Here is an 18,791-nt window from a genome sequence, read left to right on the forward strand (position 1 = left end):
CAGGTTCAGGCATACAGGTAACTAGGTTTAAAGTTTGACAAGTTTTATTTCTGGCATATCTGTTAATGTAGCCCAGTATTTAATAAGTTGGCCTCCATCATCCATTGGTGGCCTTTGGCTTCTAAGACAAATCTGGACCTGATGTGACATCATTATAGTCAAGGACTGTCCCATAGTGAGCTTTGAGGCTCTTTTATAGGAGGGCTGTTCCATGCTTAGCTAAAGCATCTATTTGCAATTGCACCTCAACAGAGGTGGCCTCTAGGATAAATATGACAAAGGGGTGAAACCAATAAGAAGACCTTTGAGTGGTCCAACCTTAACAATATCCTGATTACAGAGGATCACTGGCAAGTGAGAAAACTTGTCAAGAGATAAGGGGAGTCCCCCATGGATCATTCAATCCACTCAAAGAAAGTGGGGTCATCCATTATCTCCACAAGTCCATAGTTAATCCTATGGAGTGCGATAGGTTGGCTTTTAGGCAATTTCATTATTACAGTTGTTTAATCATGTGCTGTGGGGTCTGATAATATCCCCACAAAACAGTAAGATCGACTAAAGAAGCTATTGTACAACTTCTCTGAAGTTTACCTCAAATTGTTTAGCTTAGGTAAACATTTAAAGACAATCAAATCTAGAATTTAACATCCATAAAGGTGTGTTATTAAAACATAATTTTTCTCTCTAAAATAACCCTCATTTCCAGAGATAGCCAAATCAGGACTAATTCACTTGTGAAACAAGTCCAGTTTTAACAAACTTGGCCTAATTATTTACATAAGCTCAGTAAGAACAGTGACTGTGATCAATAGATCTTTTAGAATCTGCTTTGCTGGAACTTTGTATAAGGAATCTCTAGGTTGAACTTTTAGTAGCCTCTCCGGGCCAGAAGCCAAGCCCTGTACTTGCCATCAGATATGCCTGCAATACCTGTTGATTTGGGTGAGTTCCTCTCCTGAGTCTCCGCACCTACCAAGGAGTGACATTCTTTACTCACTTGGTGAGGCTACTGGGAACTCTGTAAGCAAGGTATCAGGCCAATAGTCCCAAGGGGCTTTATGGCTCCAGGTTTCATAAAGTCAACCTTAGTTCCTTTAAACTGTCTGGTCATATCTGAGTCTTTTCAAATATGACATCCCAGTCAAAGCCTTGGTAAAATAACCCGTGTTTCCAATTCTTTCCTGTTACAAGGAGAACAGATTCTTATTGAACTTATGCAAATGACTGATTGCCATGGAAGAATGAATAATTACTGAGACCTTTTGGTTTCAGAGGGTTCAGATAGAGAAAAAATTTGAATGCTTTGATTTGTTTGCAAATCAATACTTTTACATCTCTGTAAGTTACAGATAACTTAAGAAAAAGTATCCCTAGTCTGGAAGAGCAAACATTAGAGAGAACCAGCAATGTTTAAAGTAAGACAAAACATTAAGAGACACAACACTATAATCTTTTAGTTCATTTAGTCCCATGTTACTAATTCTGGTGAATGCGGCTTTAGTCAGTTCTGGAAATTCTTACCCATTTCAGTTTTAGGATTTTCAAGCATATCAAATATCTGTATTTGTCCTGAAAGTCCTTTATAGGAATCTACTTGAAGATAAAACTTATTTTACCAGAGAATTAAAACAATTATAAATGACAAAAACTCAGAATGGATATGGTTAGAGCTAAAGAGAGACGGGAGTTTACAATTTAGCTGCAAGGAAATCAGGTTATTTCTGTGATACATAACATTTCCATAATTACAGTATCAAGCAATGATCTCTCAAAACGTTAAAACTTTAGGAAGTGCGTAGAATCTCTAGAATAGTTATAGCATTTTCCCAAATGTAACCCAAGGTTTATCATTGGTTCAGTAGTACTTCATGAGCAACTTCACATACCAAGGAAAAGCCTGAGTTAAAGAGATTTACGATTTAAATCTTGTCAACATTTGCTAAAATCTTAGAAAGTTTTAAAGCACATGCCTAAATATAATTAGGGATGTTAAACACCTGATAAAACTGAACATAGAAACTCGTTTTTCTGGGCAGGCAAAGAGAAAACCATTTACATTTTCTTAACAGCAGATCAATTGATCTAAGAAAACATTGTCCTTTTGAACAGAGACAATTTCAGTCTTGTACCAATGTACCCTTAAAACCCATTCATTTCAATCTTAATCCATTCTTGACCATAGCTAAAATTCCTTTTCTGAAGATTTCCCTTCACAAACCTTCTACAACTTTCCTTTGCATTCAGGTTTTGTCCCAAGCCATTTCCTTCCAAACAACCATCTCATTTAGGACAAAATTACCTTCCTTTAACTTCAACAAAATGTATTCCCATTCCTTAAATCTTTTTTTACATATCTCCTACTTTCCTACATACAGAGTTTTCCTTTATTTTCATCAGTCTTAGTTACACTAAGCAGAACTTTGTATTCTTAGAAACACCTTTAGTTATTAACCAATTGTGAACTGTTACAACAGAATTCTTCAGGTGGCAATTTATGAATCAGTTAAGTGGCAAACAAGTTTACCAACAGATTTAAATACTCTTAGTTTCTTTGCAGTAAGAAGTCAAAAGCACAAACCTACATCCAGAAATTAACGACTTAGCATTTTATCCTATTTGGTTAAGACCTAGATGTCCACAATTTAATTCCATTTGTCATCCAAGCAAAACTTTAAAACTTTCAGGTTACCAAAGACTTTGAAAGCTACTTCAGCAATTACCCATTAGAAATTTGAGACAGACAATTAACCATCAGTTTAGTCATTTCTTTGCTAACAAATTTTAACAAGTAACACAAGCTTATTTGACCTTCAGTAAACTTTGATAGAATAAAGCTTCACATTTACTGCTGTTAACTTCAAAGATGCATCTATCTTAATTAAACCAACAAACTTAACTTAGTTCCAATACTGATTTACGTTCCACCTGGGCCCACTCCACTTTGAATATTTACCTGAGACATGCGTGGGAAAATCTGGAGTGGGTGTTAGGTCCAGGGGGTACTCTTCTTGCTCCTTGACAGTGAAGAGAGAAGGAGCCGTGGTGCATGATCTAGAAGCTAGTCATGCAGGCTGCACGCACCTTGGTGCAGAAACAGAAGGGGAAAACAGAGGAAACAAAGTGCTGCCAGGAGGCAGAGAAGGGATTCCCGGTTTCAGAGCTCATAAGCCCCAACAGAGGAGCAGACGCCATGCTTTCCCACCAGCAAGGGGGGAGGGGTTAGGCAGTCCAAGTCAGGCCAGAGAACACAGGGAAACTTCCCCGAAACAAAGAGAGTTTTGGCAGCTGCTTGGGAATATTCCTTATGGTCTCTGTCTCGAGTTAGACCAACCCCAGTTGGCTCCAGTTATAGCCATTAACACGGGAAGTGAGTGAGGGAGAAGCCCCCTCATCTATTAGGAGAAACAGAGAAATAAAGCCAGAGTCCCCTTTGCTAGGGATGGCCCAGCAACCTGGGTTTACTAGAAGAAGGTTTATTTACGTAATTACCATCCAATATGTCAGGAGAAAGTTTACTAGCTGACTCATTTGGGCAAACACATTCCGCAAAAGCCCCTTAGTCCAGGGTCCTGGTGCAGAGCAATAAAGGCCTAGGTATGAGCAGTGAAGGTATCCTAGGTCCATTTGCCCTGTTTCCTGCAGAGATCTAACTGATAGATCCCACTGAGGCCATGCAGTGTTACAGGAGCTCAGTCCTTTCCTAAGTTTTGCAATCCAAATTATTTCCAGTGGGTTAAAAGGCACCCCGAGGTAGAGTCCTTGGGAACTGAAGAAGCCTACTCAGGCCATGCTTCCAGAAAAGTAATGAAGGTCCATTACCAAATCCCCCCTGACTCCTGGGTAGCATCCCACGCAGGATATGTCAGAGGTTCCTGTGTGTCAAAAGCGACCAGAGGTGTCCCTCAAGATATCGCTATTGATCACCGTCATGCCTTAAAAGGCCCTGGAGGGGTGCCGGCGTCCCTCCACTTCCCCATCGCATCCTAGACTGCCAATGGGTGCCTGGTGAATGGACGAGGAAATTGTGCCATGCCAAGCCATTGTCTATCCTGAAGACTGCATACTGTTTTGCCATATTAACCCACAAAAACGCTAGAGAAATTTGGCAAGGGGAAATTACCCAATTTCATAGCTTTAGGCGGTTTGCAGAAGACACTGACGAGAAACAGTAAAGATTGAAATCCATCATGGTCTATGCGACATTCCAACACATGTGGTTTTTGCAGCCAACTTCCCTAGGAAACGGTCCCCGGTTGCGTTTTAATTCAATCGGGTACTGGTTTCTGCCGGCTCCCAGTGGAGGTCTCGTGGCCAGAAGTGGCTAGACCGGGCATGTGGAGGGGATCACATTAGATCAATCAGGAGGAAACCTCACACGGGAGTCTTAAGATTGGCAGCCGTCCTGGTGACTTAGGTGGCTGTCCCGTGCCCAAGAGAGACAACTTTCTATAAGAACAGGAATAGAGTGAGGCCATCAAGTTTCTGGGTCTTATTGCCATTCCGGCCAGGGTACTAGCTTACAGCCAAAAGGCAGACGCTCTCCTCCCTGTGGAGTAGCCACGGGCTAGAGGATTACAGCCTGAGCAATTGACATGCAAGTGTTCCAATAAGACCATACTCCTTGAAAAAGCCCTGGAATGAGAGTACAGGAAAAGGAGAGAAAGTACTCACCAATTTGCACCGAAGCTCAGAGTCCAAATGTAAAGACTCACAAATCTCCTGGCTGGCTCGCCAAAAATGATGAAGTCCCAGAACCCAAGTCAGGTTCGGTGGGGTGAGGAGGTTCGGAGCCGACGACTAAAGAAAGAATTCTTAAGACGTCATTGGTGCAAAATGGTGGTTTATTAAAGCACGGGGACAGAACCCGTGGGCAGGAAGAGCTGCTGCCCCGGGTTGTGAAGGTGGGCATGTTATATACCCCACGGTTGGGGGGGAGGTGGTAAAGGAATGGGGGATTTCGACAGAGTTCTCACATGCTAGGGAGGGTCTACAAGGTGCCGGGGGGGGGGGGAGTCTTTGCCATTATGGTTTGATTAATGTCGTCTTTAGGTCAAGCACTAACATCAAGATAATGGGGGATTCTTGGTAGGGCATTATGATCTGGCTATCATTTACATTCCTTTCTACCCCAGTCTCCTCCAGTTTATGGTGGGAGGGGGACATTAGGGCTTCAGGAACCAAGAGTTATTTGCCTCTGGAAATTTGTGCTATTGATAAGGTAACCTCCCTGTTCAGGTCTCTAGGACATCTTGTAGGGCAAGGGAGATTCCTGTTCTGCAGGATTGTGATCCCTGCAAGTTAACTATTTATCGTTTTATGGCAGTCATGGGTGCCTGAGGAATGCCACACATATGGAGGGGAGCGGGTGAAGAGGGGGTGCAAGGCGCCAGCTTTTGCTTTGTCCTCAGCCAGCCTCCTGCTCCCTCATCAGTACATTCTTTAACTATGTTTTTGTTTTTGTTTGTTTTTTGATTTTTTTGCTTTTTGTTTTGTTTTTTGTTTTGTTTTCTTTCTAGCATCATCCTTGTCTCTCTCAAATTCAGGTGCCCAACCATTGTCCTTTTTTTTTTTTTAAGATTTTACTTATTTGACACAAAGAGAGAGAGAGAGTGAGAGAGCACAAACAGGGGAGGCAGAGGGTGAGGAAGAAGTAGGCTCCCTATGGAACAAGGAGCCCGCTGTGGGGCTCAACCCCAGGACCCTGGATCATGACTTGAGCTGAAGGCACCTGCTTAACTGACTGGGCCACCCAGGTGCCCCCATTGTGCATGTTTATGAAGTTTAATCCTAAACCTGAATTTCATTAACTGACCTTAGGCATAGTTGAGTTTCTACAGTAATGAGTTCATTGGGCAGAAATTTTGCAAAGATATGAGGGGAAGAGTAGGGGTAAACATTATCTGCATTTGAAAAGACCAAATTTACAAATCAGTACTCTTTAATGCAATTTTTTTTCTCCTTGACTAACTGGGGATTTATTTGTATGCATTCTAAGTGGCAGTGCCATGGGAAACTGAGATTTTTGTCATTTTGGTTTAACACAGATTCACCCAGAAAGCACAACCCTGATTTTGTCTGAGAAGGACTACTAACAGAACCTGAAACGTGAGTACTGTTTTTTTGTTTTGTTTTTTTCTTTTTTTGTGCTGTTGAATTCTATGCTATATAACTAACTCTGATATGACGTGGCCTTTATTAAGATATGTAATGAAAGTCTTGAGTAAGTGTAATTATAGACTATGAGAAGTATAAGAAGGGCGGAAAGTGAAAAGTGATATTTCTGTTTTATTGTTCCCTTTCAGAGAATTTTTGTAGTTAATGTTTAACTTTGAAGACAGTACATTTGTGCTATTCTTTGACATTCAGTTTAAAGCATACAGTTTGTAGTTTTTTTTATTCCATTGTATCTGTGGTTGATAAGATATGTAAATAAGTTCTCTCACCAATACATATCTTTTGTGTTATTTTGAACATAATTTATTTTTCATCTTTTCAATGATCAACCTCCCTAAGTGCTTAGAGCATGTATTTAGCATCTCAGTTTTTCTCTGGGTTTTTTTTTTTTTTTTTTTTCAAATGGAATCCATAGTCTGCTAAAGGTAAAAGTTGGTTGTGTCTTTCTGCGCCATTCTGTCATAGATCCGTCTTTCAGCTACTTACTAATTCTTGGCATCTCTTCTCCCTGTCTGGCCTCTGATAAGTTGTCTTTAACAACCTGTTGTTTTGTTCTTGAACTTTGCCATGGCTGCAACTCTGGGGTATCAGAACTGTCAAAAATAAAAGTGAAAGAGCAAGAGGCACCGCGCTTATGAAAGTTAGAGAAGACATAAGGCCTGGTATTGATTGATGACTTTCCCATTGCAGATAGTTTTCACTTTATCCCATTTGCTGTCACAGTACACAGTACCTGAAATAAGGAGGTTTGTTGTTGGTTTTTTTTCCCCCTCAGTAATGGACGATGGGAGCTGTTTGCTTTGTGAGAATCTGCCACAGCCACATGCCAAGTGGCTTTATCTTTGAAAGTGAGGGGGAAACAAGCTTGCCTGGCTGCAGATAAGCGACTTAGAAAGAATCCTATTCAGATGTACCTGTCACTAATTTATCTGGAGGTTTTGTGATTCATACATACTGTTCTCTGTGCCATGGAGCATTAAATTGCTTTCCTCTGGGAGCAGGTCACATTCAGGGGTCATCAGACCTATGCTGCGGGATGGTGCGTGCTTGATTCATAGAGCTTCTTGCTACTGAATTTTTATCTATTAGAAAGCTGGTAATTTGAACATATGTTAGATGATCTCTTGGCACGTTTCAACAGGAAAAGGATTGACAAAAATTTAACTATCTATTAATATGCAAGTGTTTGTAACAAAAAAATTAATCATCCCTTCTGTTGTTAGCACAGTCATTTATTCTGATGATTAAGTAGTTTAAATATGTTTCCCAATAATGACCTAACTCTTGATTAATGCATTTCCATGACTTCTTTATTTATTAAACAAAGGCATATGTACTTAAGGGCATTACTTGTACTTAGAAAAAAAAAAAAAAAAGAAGAAGAAGAAGAGCTCAGAAAGCTTTAGAAAATAAAGATTTTTTTTTCCTATTTACAGTATAGTTTTCTGCTGTGGAAATTCCACTTTATTACCCCATATATATTTTGAGAGAAAATGGCATACCTTGGAAAATGAGACAGACACTAGTCCAAATTTGAAAAGGACATGAAAGAGATGTTTATTTTTTATGTGTTAAAATTGTGCTGAGAGACTTTATTACTATCTTTAGATCTATCTTTTTGGATGTGGAATGTTTAACATATGCAAAAAAACCTTTTTTTCTTATTATTTCCATCATGAGATATATAAAACTGAAACCCAATATCTTCCTTTGAGTTTTAAGAGTGCTCCATTTTGTGTAAAATTAAATCAATAAATGGAAAAGAGGTAGTTAAATGAAAACAATCAGAGAAATCTTTTTAAAGTGTTTTTAGTGTGCGTGATAGCAGTCTTAATGGTGGATAAAGTAACTATATAAACTTATATGTTTTTGCTATTTTTAAAAAGTTAACATTGTTTCTTATACTCTCTGTTACAATCCAAAACAAATGATCTTTTCATGAAGTTGTAAAAAGAAAACTCTTCCAACTGGATAAAAATGATGACTTTATGCTGCATTTATATGGTAGAAGTCTTTTGATATTTGTCCTAGTTGTGAAAATGTGGAACATTTAACATGAACCAGAATTTTCTTATTAATGAATTAAAGCATAAGTAGGGCATTGCTGTGAGAACTTATTCTATCATTTATGCATAATTTACAGTGTTTAAATAAGAAATTCATCACGTTTCCCAGTTTTTAAATTACATTGTGACCTTAAAACCTTATAAAGCCTCTTAATAAATAGGAGTGTGAAATAAATATATTTAATAATACTATTTTAGGATTTCAACATATTCTGTTAAGCATTTCTCTGGTAAAAAGAAAGAAAGAAAGAAAGAAAGAAAGAAAGAAAGAAAGAAAGAAAAGAAAAGAAAAGAAAAGAAAAGAAAAGAAAAGAAAAGAAAGTAGTTCATAAAACAACAACAACAAAAAATACCAATATACTTTATGCAAAGTACATATAACTGGGCATATTTTTGCCCTTGTCCTTCTAATTTTTTTTTCTATTGAGGATGGGGAAAAAAATCTAAATTTTGAATTTTCAATGTTTTCCACAAACTTATTATATAACTTCACTAGGAGGCATTTCTTTTTTAAGGAAAACTATTTAAAAACACAGGTTAAATTCATATTATTTTTAGAGTGATTCAGAGAAAACTGTTTTGTTAGAGATAGAGGATTTAAGTATTTTGTTGAAACAGTATTTTTAAACAGTTCTCTGTATCACAAAGTTTCTTCTGTTCTTTACATGAATAGCTCAGACTCTGCTAAACTAGCTTTTATGTCATTTTTTTAAATGACATTCAACCTAGCAATCACCTCTTACAAAGTTTTTTTTTTTTCTTCATGGCATTTGCCATAATTTTTAAGCATTTTATTTATATTTTATTAAAAAAGTAAAAGTAAACATAGAGAGAAGAGGGAAATATATTTACTTGTTTATTGTTGTGCTTCTTACAAAACTTAAACACAATATTTAGTGCCCAGCATCATGCCTGGAATATAATAAATAGTAAATAAAATTTGTTGAACTAGTAAGGTTGGATAATGAAAACCAAATCATTCTATAAATAGGAATATAAGAAATGTAATGTATTTGTTAAATACATAGTGCCAAGTGTTATATACTCACTAGTTTATTTAACAAGATAATTACAAATACACATTGTATACAAACAGAGAAATCAGCAAGCTTCAGACTTCATTAGCTTCCTCACTACACAAAGCCTACCAAATTTATTAAATATTAAGTGCCATGGCACACATAACAAGTATTGTCCAAGAGTAGTTATGAAATATTCTGTAGGTATCTTTTTAAATAGTTTAAAGAAAAACAATAAAAATCCATGGTTATTAAAAACATCCATTTATTTTATAAGAATTTTTTGAGATGACTATGTACATATGTATGTATGAAACTGTGCAAAAGTCTATAGATTTACTATTGAAATTGTTAACTCTCATTTTGTAAAATCAATATATAATAAGGAAATTCAATATACACTTTCAAAAATACAGTAGAGCTTTAACTACAAAGAGAACCCAAAATGGAGCTTACATAAGCTTTGAAGAAAGCTGAAGGAATTCTTGGCACAGGGAATGGCCATTGAAAGTCATGAAGAGGGGCGCCTGGGTGGCTCAGTGGGTTAAGCCGCTGCCTTCGGCTCGGGTCATGATCTCAGGGTCCTGGGATCGAGTCCCGCATTGGGCTCTCTGCTCAGCAGGGAGCCTGCTTCCTTCTCTCTCTCTCTCTGCCTGCCTCTCAGTGTACTTGTAATTTCTCTCTGTCAAATAAATAAATAAAATCTCTTAAAAAAAAAAAAAAAAAAAAGAAAGTCATGAAGAAGGTATGAGTAAGAATTAGTTGCTTATTACTTACCATCCTAAATGTAGGTGGATGTATTATGCTATATTTGGCTATGAAGGGACATTTTACTTAAAAGTAGATTAGAGCAAGATTGTGGAAGATTTAACGCTAGTTTAAAGAATTTGGAATTCTTTTGGCATGTAGCTGTGTCCCCTGAACATTTCCAATCTCTTCTTCTCCTAAAAGCATAGAAAATAAGAGTGTGATTATTTTGAATGACAGTCCATACAGAAAAATCTGGTTGTAGGTACTAGAGGATTTTCCCTTGGTGTCTCCTATATACCTACATGCACATATGTGCACCCCCACACATGTGTCTGTGGTTTGTGTAGGTGTATGTACTCCACTTAGTCTGGCTTCACTTTACAAAATAAATTAGAGGAGAAATCATTATCAATATGCATAGAAACTGCTAATGACTTTGACAAATACTCAATAAATTCATCAAGCAGGAAGTCTGAAATAAAAAATCAGTAACACAGGGCTTATCTCTGAGAGACACATTTGAGGAAATACTCATGAGGATAACAACTTATAAGATGCAAAAAAGAAGAGGTCAGATAATTATACTTGAAGAGCAGAAGAGCAAGATACCTATAATCTAACTTCCTAAACATATTCTTTATACTATACGCAGTGAAACATGTAAATAGAAATTTTGTGATCATTTATTTTTTGATAACTGATAATAAATCTTTTTGAAATTATCAAAGAAATTTGAAAAATATTATACCAAATACCTTTTTTAAAGAATGAAAAAAATGCATTAGCCTATTAAAAGTTCAAAGAATTAAAAAAAAAAAAGTTCAAAGAATTCTTATACTGACATTGGAATTTAACCCAGTATTTACCAAACTAGTAGGTTACCTTTATTTCAGGAGCATGATCTTTCCAGATTCCATGTTGCCTAGATCTAGATTTAGAATGTCATTCTCTGAAAGCATTTACAGTAGGAAGAGTAAATGCATACTATTATTGTTTGGTGTTTTATGTGCTAAGAATCTTGGCATATTTCAAGTTTCCAAAGTCATTCTCCTATATTTTCATCTAGAATCTTTTTGCTTCTAGCTTTTCATTCAATTCTATGAAGCAGCTAAGTTAATTTTTGTGTATTGAAAAACATAGAGATCAAGAATCATTTTTAGCTCAGAACTTGTTCCAAAATTTATTGAAAGTATTTGTGTGAGTTTTTTACTGTTCTATTCATCCATTTGTGCATTATTAAATACTTGAAGTTTGCTGTTGTTACATTTGTATGTTATTATTACAGATTAAGAACAAGTTTTGAAATACGTTAGTGTAACTACCAATGTATCAATTTTCAAGATAATTTTGACTATTCTAGATTTTTTTCCATTTCGTCCTAGAATCAGCTAATATTCTTAGGATATTTTGATTGAACTTGTACTAAAGCTAAGAAATGAGGAAGAATTAACATCCTAAAAAGATTGAGCCTTCTTCTTTATGAAAATGGCATAGCTCCTTTTATTTAGGCCTTACTAGTCTCTGAAACAATTCATAGTTTCCATAATAGAGATCACCCACATATTTTGTTGGATTCAATTCTACTTGATGTTTATTGATGCTTCTATTAATGTTAACCTTTTTAAATTTTTCATTTTCCATTTTTGTGTATAGAAATGCAATCAATTTTTATACTGCCCTTTTATCCTATGGTCTTGCTAAGTTCATTTATTACTCCATATATTTTTTTTTAAAGATTTTGTTTATTTATTTGACAAAGTTCACAAGTAGGCAGAGACAGAGATGGAAAAGCAAGCTCCCTGCTGAGCAGAGAGCCCGATGTAGGGCTTGATCCTAGGACCCTGGGATCATGACCTAAGCCAAAGGCAGAGGCTTTAACCCACTGTACCACCTGGGTACCCCTCCATGTATTTTTTTTTTTTTTTTTTTTACACTTCATAGGCTTTCTTGTATTTACATATTATTTGATGTTAAAATTTTCATACCAACCTTTGCATTTTCATTCCTCTTGTCCAATTTCAGTTGCTAGAGCTTCCATTACAATATTGAATAGAAATGGTGAGAATTGGGGCTCCTGGGTAGCTCAGTCTGTTAAACACTTGACTCTTGATTTTGGTTCAGGTCATTGTCTCAGGGTGAATTTCAAACCAAACTTGCATTACTGGAATATATTGCAATCATGGTCATCATATAGCATCTATCATATTTGTAACTTGATTTGCTATGGCAAAATATGTTAAAGATTTTTGTGTTTATGTTTGTGAGAAATATTGGGCTGTATTTTTCTTTCCTTTCAGGCCTTTATCTCATTTGATATAAAGACATAAAATGAGATTGGAAATGCTTTTTTCTCTAAATTTTCTAAGTTTGTATATTATTTCTTCTTCAAATAATTGATAGGATTCACTGGAGTAGCTACTGGAATTTTCTTTGTGGAAAACTTTTGAATTGTAAATATAATTTTATTAATGGATAAGGGGATGATCCTCTGTCTGTTATGACAGTTTCTGTCTTTTAGAAAATTTCTCTATTGTTTCTAAATTATTGCATAAACATCAAACGTAAACATTATGCTTATGTTTTAAACATTAACATAAAACTATTAGCATAAAACTATTCATAAAGTACTATTATGAAACTTTACTGTGGATTGTATCTGTAGTATTGTTCACATCGTTTCTGATAATGTTATTTTGAATTTACCCTCTTTGTCTTGAAACCGGCTAAGGATATGTCAGTTTCGTCAGTCTTCTCAAGGAAAGCAATTTTGACTTTGCTGATTTTTAAAATATTTTTCTTCATTTTCAAGTTTATTGATACCTGCTTCTATCACTAATTTTCTTTTCTCCTACTCATTTTGAATTTTAAATTGATTTGTTTTCTAACTTCTAAACATGGAAAATTAGGACATTATTTTTATACTTCAGTTCTCTACTAGTTCAAGTAATTTAACCAGTTTTTTTTTTCTATGCACCACTTAAACTGTGTTCTACACGTTTTGACATGATCTGCTTTCATTTTCATTATCACACAGTCTGAAGTAGTCTTTAAATGGCTTTTTGATTCCTTCTTTGAATCATAGACTACACATTTAATGTTTAATTTCTTATTATTTAGAATTTTCTATCTTTTAAAAAAAATTTTATTTATTTATTTGACAGAGAGAGAGAGATCACAAGTAGGCAGAGAGGCAGGCAGAGAGAGGGAGGGATGCAGGCTCCCCACTGAGCAGGGAGCCCGATGCGGGGCTTGATCCCAGGACCCTGGGATCATGACCCGAACTGAAGGCAGAGGCTTAACCCACTGAACCACCCAGGTGCCTTGAGATTTTCTCTTTTTAAATCAATTTTTAATAAATAGCTTTGTGGCAAAATAGTATACAGTACATTATGTGTTTCAACTTCATTGAGAGCTATCCTTAGTTTATGGTATAATAAATCCTCTTCGTACCTCTAAAAATAATGTATCTTACAATTTTGGGAACAGCACTTTATAGGTGTCAGTTAGTTTAAATGAACTGATAATTTAGTTCATTGATTTTTTAAAATTTTTTGGGTCTTCGCACTTTCAAATACCAAAACAGTGCTAAACTCTCCATACCAAAGTGTGATATTAAGATTTAGTTTTCCAATTCTGTCAATTTTTATCTCATGTATTTGTAAACCCTGCTCTTAAGTACATATAGAACTGGGTTTATTATGTGTTCTTGATGGATTGACCCCTTTTGTCACTGTGAAATAATATTCTTGATATCTGGCAATACTCTTTGTCTTAATAACTACTTTGCTTGCCTATAATTTTTTTATCTTATTAAGTAAATATTAAATAATCGTGGCATTAACTGAAATAATTAGTATTATAATAAATATTAAATATAAATTAGTACTTTTGTGAAAATGTTTTCCAATATGTGAGTCAATAATTTTTAATACTCATCCATAGTAATTGAGTAAAAATGCTGTTCACATATTTATTTTATGTAAAAAGGCATTTGAAAACTTACAAGATGAAAATTAAATCTTGATACGCACTTAATATTTAAATGAGAGACTTTAAGACCTGGGTAAATAATTAAAACCCCTTTATGGTAATTTGAAGCTAATAGGGACATTAGTGGTCAATGTTCCACTTTACACATGAAAAGATTAATACTGTGAGAAGCTGAAAACTAGTCCCAAATCACAAATGTTGCTAAGATCTAGAATACCAATGTTCTTTGTTCTACAAGTTACTGATACTCACGAATAAGGTTTTTGCAGAGATATCCAAAACTTAAAGAAATAAAGGTATCAAAATTTTAATGATGTTAAGAACATGAAGAAATCAATGTCATAATATTCTTAACCAAGTGTCTTAATCATTATCCATTATTTTTCTCAGCTACAAAAGTGATCATAACTCATAATGGTAAAAGTATATCTTTGTGTTTCCTTCTAGCTTGGGGAAAAAAAACAAAAGACTGTGGTTCCAATTTCAGTATCGCTGCCCCATAAATAAAATATTCTCAAGAGTAACTGAGTGTGTTTACCCATATAATGGAAAGGTGAGAAGAGAATAGCCTGAGTAAATACCATTCGTGCTAAAATAAATGCCAAAATATTCTTTGGGGAGAATAGTCTTACTTCTATGATTATATACAGAGAAGGAAAAACAGCCGTTTAGTCCACATTTCTATTCTTGCTTGTGTACTCCCAATATGATTATACTTATCTTGAGTAAAAGTACCTTAGAGAATGACTCCCATGCCCTTTAATAATTTTAAAAGTACATGTTAAAATGCCCATTATATTACTTGTTTTAATGGGACTAGTGAAGGGTTAATTAATCACGAATGCATAGACAAAGAAATGCCAGGGACAGTTTCTTGGCAGAAAACAATTAGGTTGAAATGCCCTTTTTAGAAAGGCTTTGGGAATGTGGCAATTAAGTACAGTTAAGCCCTTTGGAAATATGTGCCCTTAGTCATTTCTTCTTCCTAACAATAAGTAACAGAGACAAAGCACATAGTACCTGAGTGTAAATATGATTTTCAACTTCTTGAACACCAAGACATTTTTAAAAATTCTATTTGCCGCTAATTCCTTTTGTTGACTGTATTTTTCATGATGATAAATTTAAAATACTGAGAGATGCTGGAATAAAAGGTCATAGCAGTTTGTTAAAGAAGCTTTGCCAAGACTCTACCCTTAGTACCTTAATAGAATGTCAAGAATCACCTCATGTTCTCAGTGTTTTTTTCTAACTCCATAACGTATCTTAGTATCACTTCCACAGAAAGTAAAATAGAGTTTCCTTTGACATTTGTTTGTTGTTTCCTTCATGATCTGTATAGGTTTCTTCCATGTAGTCTACATATATTATCAATATTATTCTCTCCTAAATAAAACTGAGAATCAAACAGTGCTTAGCAAGTCAAGAAGTAAGTTGTTCATTTAAATCTTGTATATATACCTATTGTCAATAGTAGTGTTCTAATTCAGTAAATAGACTACTGATTCAAATGATGTTAAGAATAGGTGACTTATCCTTTTGAGGAAATACCTTGACAGTTTTATTTCCTACTTGCCTTCATATCCTGCTCTAAACATGTTGAATGAATTTTTTAAGGCTTCCCCCATTGCTGTGCTTTCTTATCCATCTAGAATTTTACATGTATTATTATTATATTTGGCTAGAGATGCTCCTATTTCCTATTGTTCTTTTAGTACTCAGTTCTAACTTTTTAATGACTGGGCTTAGAAGTTATCTTTTCTGATAGACGTCCCTGAACTACTGAGCTACGGTCAGACTTCCTCTTGGTTGTACCTATAGCACCTTGAGGGTTTTTTTTTTTTCCCAATATAACACATTTCAAACAATAGAAAATGCCCATTGCTATGTCCATTTTCTCTTGAGGATTGAATAAATAAAAAGTACAGTATTGGTTCATAGAAGATGCTTAAAACTCTTTGCTAAAATGTAAATATATTTTGCACATCTTAATCTTATTATAGAAATTTTGACCCACATCATTTTATTTCTGTGCTTATAAAAGATATAGTGTCTTATAAACACAATAAACATTTTAAAAGCCAAATTTCAGATAAAGGTGGTAAACTGACCACTTCTTTGCTTTCTCTCCATGCACTCCACTAAAATGACACAAACTTTCAAGTTAGGGAAGTTTGGGGCTGAGAAAAATACAACAACATTTTGCAAGCTAAGTCTCTGGACACGCAATAAATAACAAACACGTAAGAAAAACAACTTAAGTTTTCAGTGGGAAAAGACAGAAATGATATAATTGATATCACACTGCATAATTCCCCAAAGATTTAGTTATTGCAGCACCAGAGATCTCTGGTTTGGGGAATAAATGATGTGGTAGGGAGGAGGCAAAAAAAAAAAAAAAATTGAGATTGAAAATAAAAAACTGTTCTCTGAATATTTCACATTTTGAAAATAGCATCCAATTCTTGGTGGCAATATCTTCATATATCTCTAAGCTAATTAAGTCAGAATTTTTATTTGTTTATTTTGGTATCTTATTTCTTTATTATCTCCGTTCCCTCCAATTATTGTTTTCCTATTTTTAAAAGTTTGACTTTAGTAATTCCAAGTCTACTATACTAGCTGTAGTGTTCTTGGTTTGGATTAACAACCTAATTTAGGAAACACAAGAGACTTCAACCAGCACTAGGTTTACTTAGCTTTAAGAAAGGATACATATCAGGAAACTTTTTTTTTTTTTTTTCTTTTTAAGTAGACTGCACACACAGCATGGATCCCAACATGGGGTTTGAACATAAATGACCCTGAGATCAAGACCTGAACTGAGATCAAGAGTCAGACGGTTAACCAGCTGAGCCACCCAAGGTACCCCACATCAGGGAACATTAAACAGGGCTGAGACAAAGGTGAAAGCAAATGAGGTACTCTCTTCAAGCAAAATTTAAGGGTACACCAATCAATTTAGCAATTTAAAAAATCTCTGTATTTTAATAAAATATTTTTAAATAAAGATTAACACATAAATATAAAATGAACAATTTTTTTTTTAATAAAGGCAAGATCAGTATTACTGATCTTTTCCTTTGCTTCAGCTCCAATATTGCTCAGCATGGGGCCCCAGCATAGTGTTGGAAGGTAAAAAAGAAAAATTCAGAGGAAGTAAAACAACAACAACAAAAAAAATAGATGAAACATAAGAAAAGAAAATAAGCAAATCAGTGTATTCAGCTAGGTGCTCCAACATCTGAAGTACAGAATTTCATAAACAAGAGCAATAAAGTGGATAGGAAGGGATCAATGAAATAACTTCTCAGTTTTCAAGTGCCACTAAATACTCAATACAGTGGATGAACATAAGAATAAAAAAAGGCTTACTAAAATATTAAAATTTCAGGAACGTGGAAGTTTCTGCAGACTTTCAGAGATGGGGCTAGACCAAACAGATTAGATGCAAAACACCAGCAACTAGACTGGATTGGGATTTTTGACCAGCACTTAGTTTCTATCAAATTCAGATGCTTTCACAAACCACAATCTTTAAAGGCAAAGATGCCTACAGAAATTTAGTTGGCAAAAGTTTTTGGAGGAAAGAACAGAGCAAGCTGATGAAGATCGAAAGAGGGCCCAGCTCTACAAATATGAGGCTATTGCATGACACCAAAGATTAATTTGTTCCATGTAAAAATTATAAGTATGTATTATTGGCCAAAACTTCCTGAGGAGAAATAATTTCCAGTCTAGAATTCTATGTCCAAAGTATCCACTAAATATCTCATTAGGCATTCAAGGTCTCAAAGCATTAGTTTTCATGCAACATTTCTCAGGAAGCTGCTAAAGAATGTCCTTCACCAAAACAGGGGAGAAGAAGAAGAAGGAAGAGGTGGAGGAGGAGGAGGAGGGAGAGGGGGAGGGGGAGAAGGGGGAGGAGGGGGAGGAGGGAAGGAGGGGAGGGGGTAGGAGGAGGAGGGGGAGGAGGAAGGGAGGGGGTAGGAGAAGGGGAGGAGGAGGAGGAGGAGGGGGAGGAGGAGGGGAGGAGGAGGAAGAGGAAGATATATACACATGCACACACTCACCCACACACACACACACACACAAACCCCAATAAGAAATGAGAGATTTAAGTAATAAGGAAGGCAACAGGCATCCCCCAGAAAATGGTACAGGCGAAATAGGATAATGGGTGTGCCAGACATACAGCAGGCCAAATCTAAACATATCAGGAGGCTTTCTGAGAAATTTCTTCAAAAGAGGAAATCAAGGGGTGCCTGGGTGGCTCAGTGGGTTAAAGCCTTTGCCTTCGGCTCAGGTCATGGTCCCAGGGTCCTGGGATCAAGCCTCATATGGGGCTTTCTGCTCAGCAGGGAGCCTGCTTCCTCCTCTCTCTCTGCCTGCCTCTCTGCCTACTTGCGATCTCTGTCTGTCAAATAAATAAATAAAATCTTAAAAAAAAAAAGAAAATTAATTGAATACCTATTGTGTCTGATCATGTTAAGAGGAGAGGTGAATGCTTAAGGTGAATAACTATTAACAACAAAAATAACAATAATAACAATAAAAATAATAAAAACAATAAAATAAATATTAGGAGTTCAAGCAAAGTTACTGTGAAGAAAAACCAAGCTATGTGAAATATGAAAATAAATCATCATTGAGTATATAACTGTGCTATCAAAAGCATCTATATTGTCAAAATTCAGGTTTTCATTTAGCTTACATTACAATGCAATTAAATTAGATGTAAAGAATTGTAAGAAGTTTGTGCATGTATAGTTAGAGTATAAGGAAAGAG

The 18,791-nt window shown here is 35.6% G+C and overlaps 1 protein-coding gene across 5 annotated transcripts in view; it reads left to right on the forward strand.

Moving 5' to 3' along the window:
- Positions 1-18,791, forward strand: part of MGAT4C (MGAT4 family member C) — a 735,527-nt gene that overhangs the window by 407,837 nt on the left and 308,899 nt on the right. For all 5 annotated transcript variants that reach the window (XM_082738966.1, XM_082738955.1, XM_082738956.1 and 2 more), the window contains one exon: positions 6,048-6,108. The gene's annotated coding sequence lies outside the window, so the exon portion shown is untranslated. The remainder of the gene's footprint in view (positions 1-6,047; positions 6,109-18,791) is intronic.

Source organism: Mustela nivalis (genome assembly GCF_964662115.1).
Source record: "Mustela nivalis genome assembly, chromosome: 7".
Taxonomy (NCBI): domain Eukaryota; kingdom Metazoa; phylum Chordata; class Mammalia; order Carnivora; family Mustelidae; genus Mustela; species Mustela nivalis.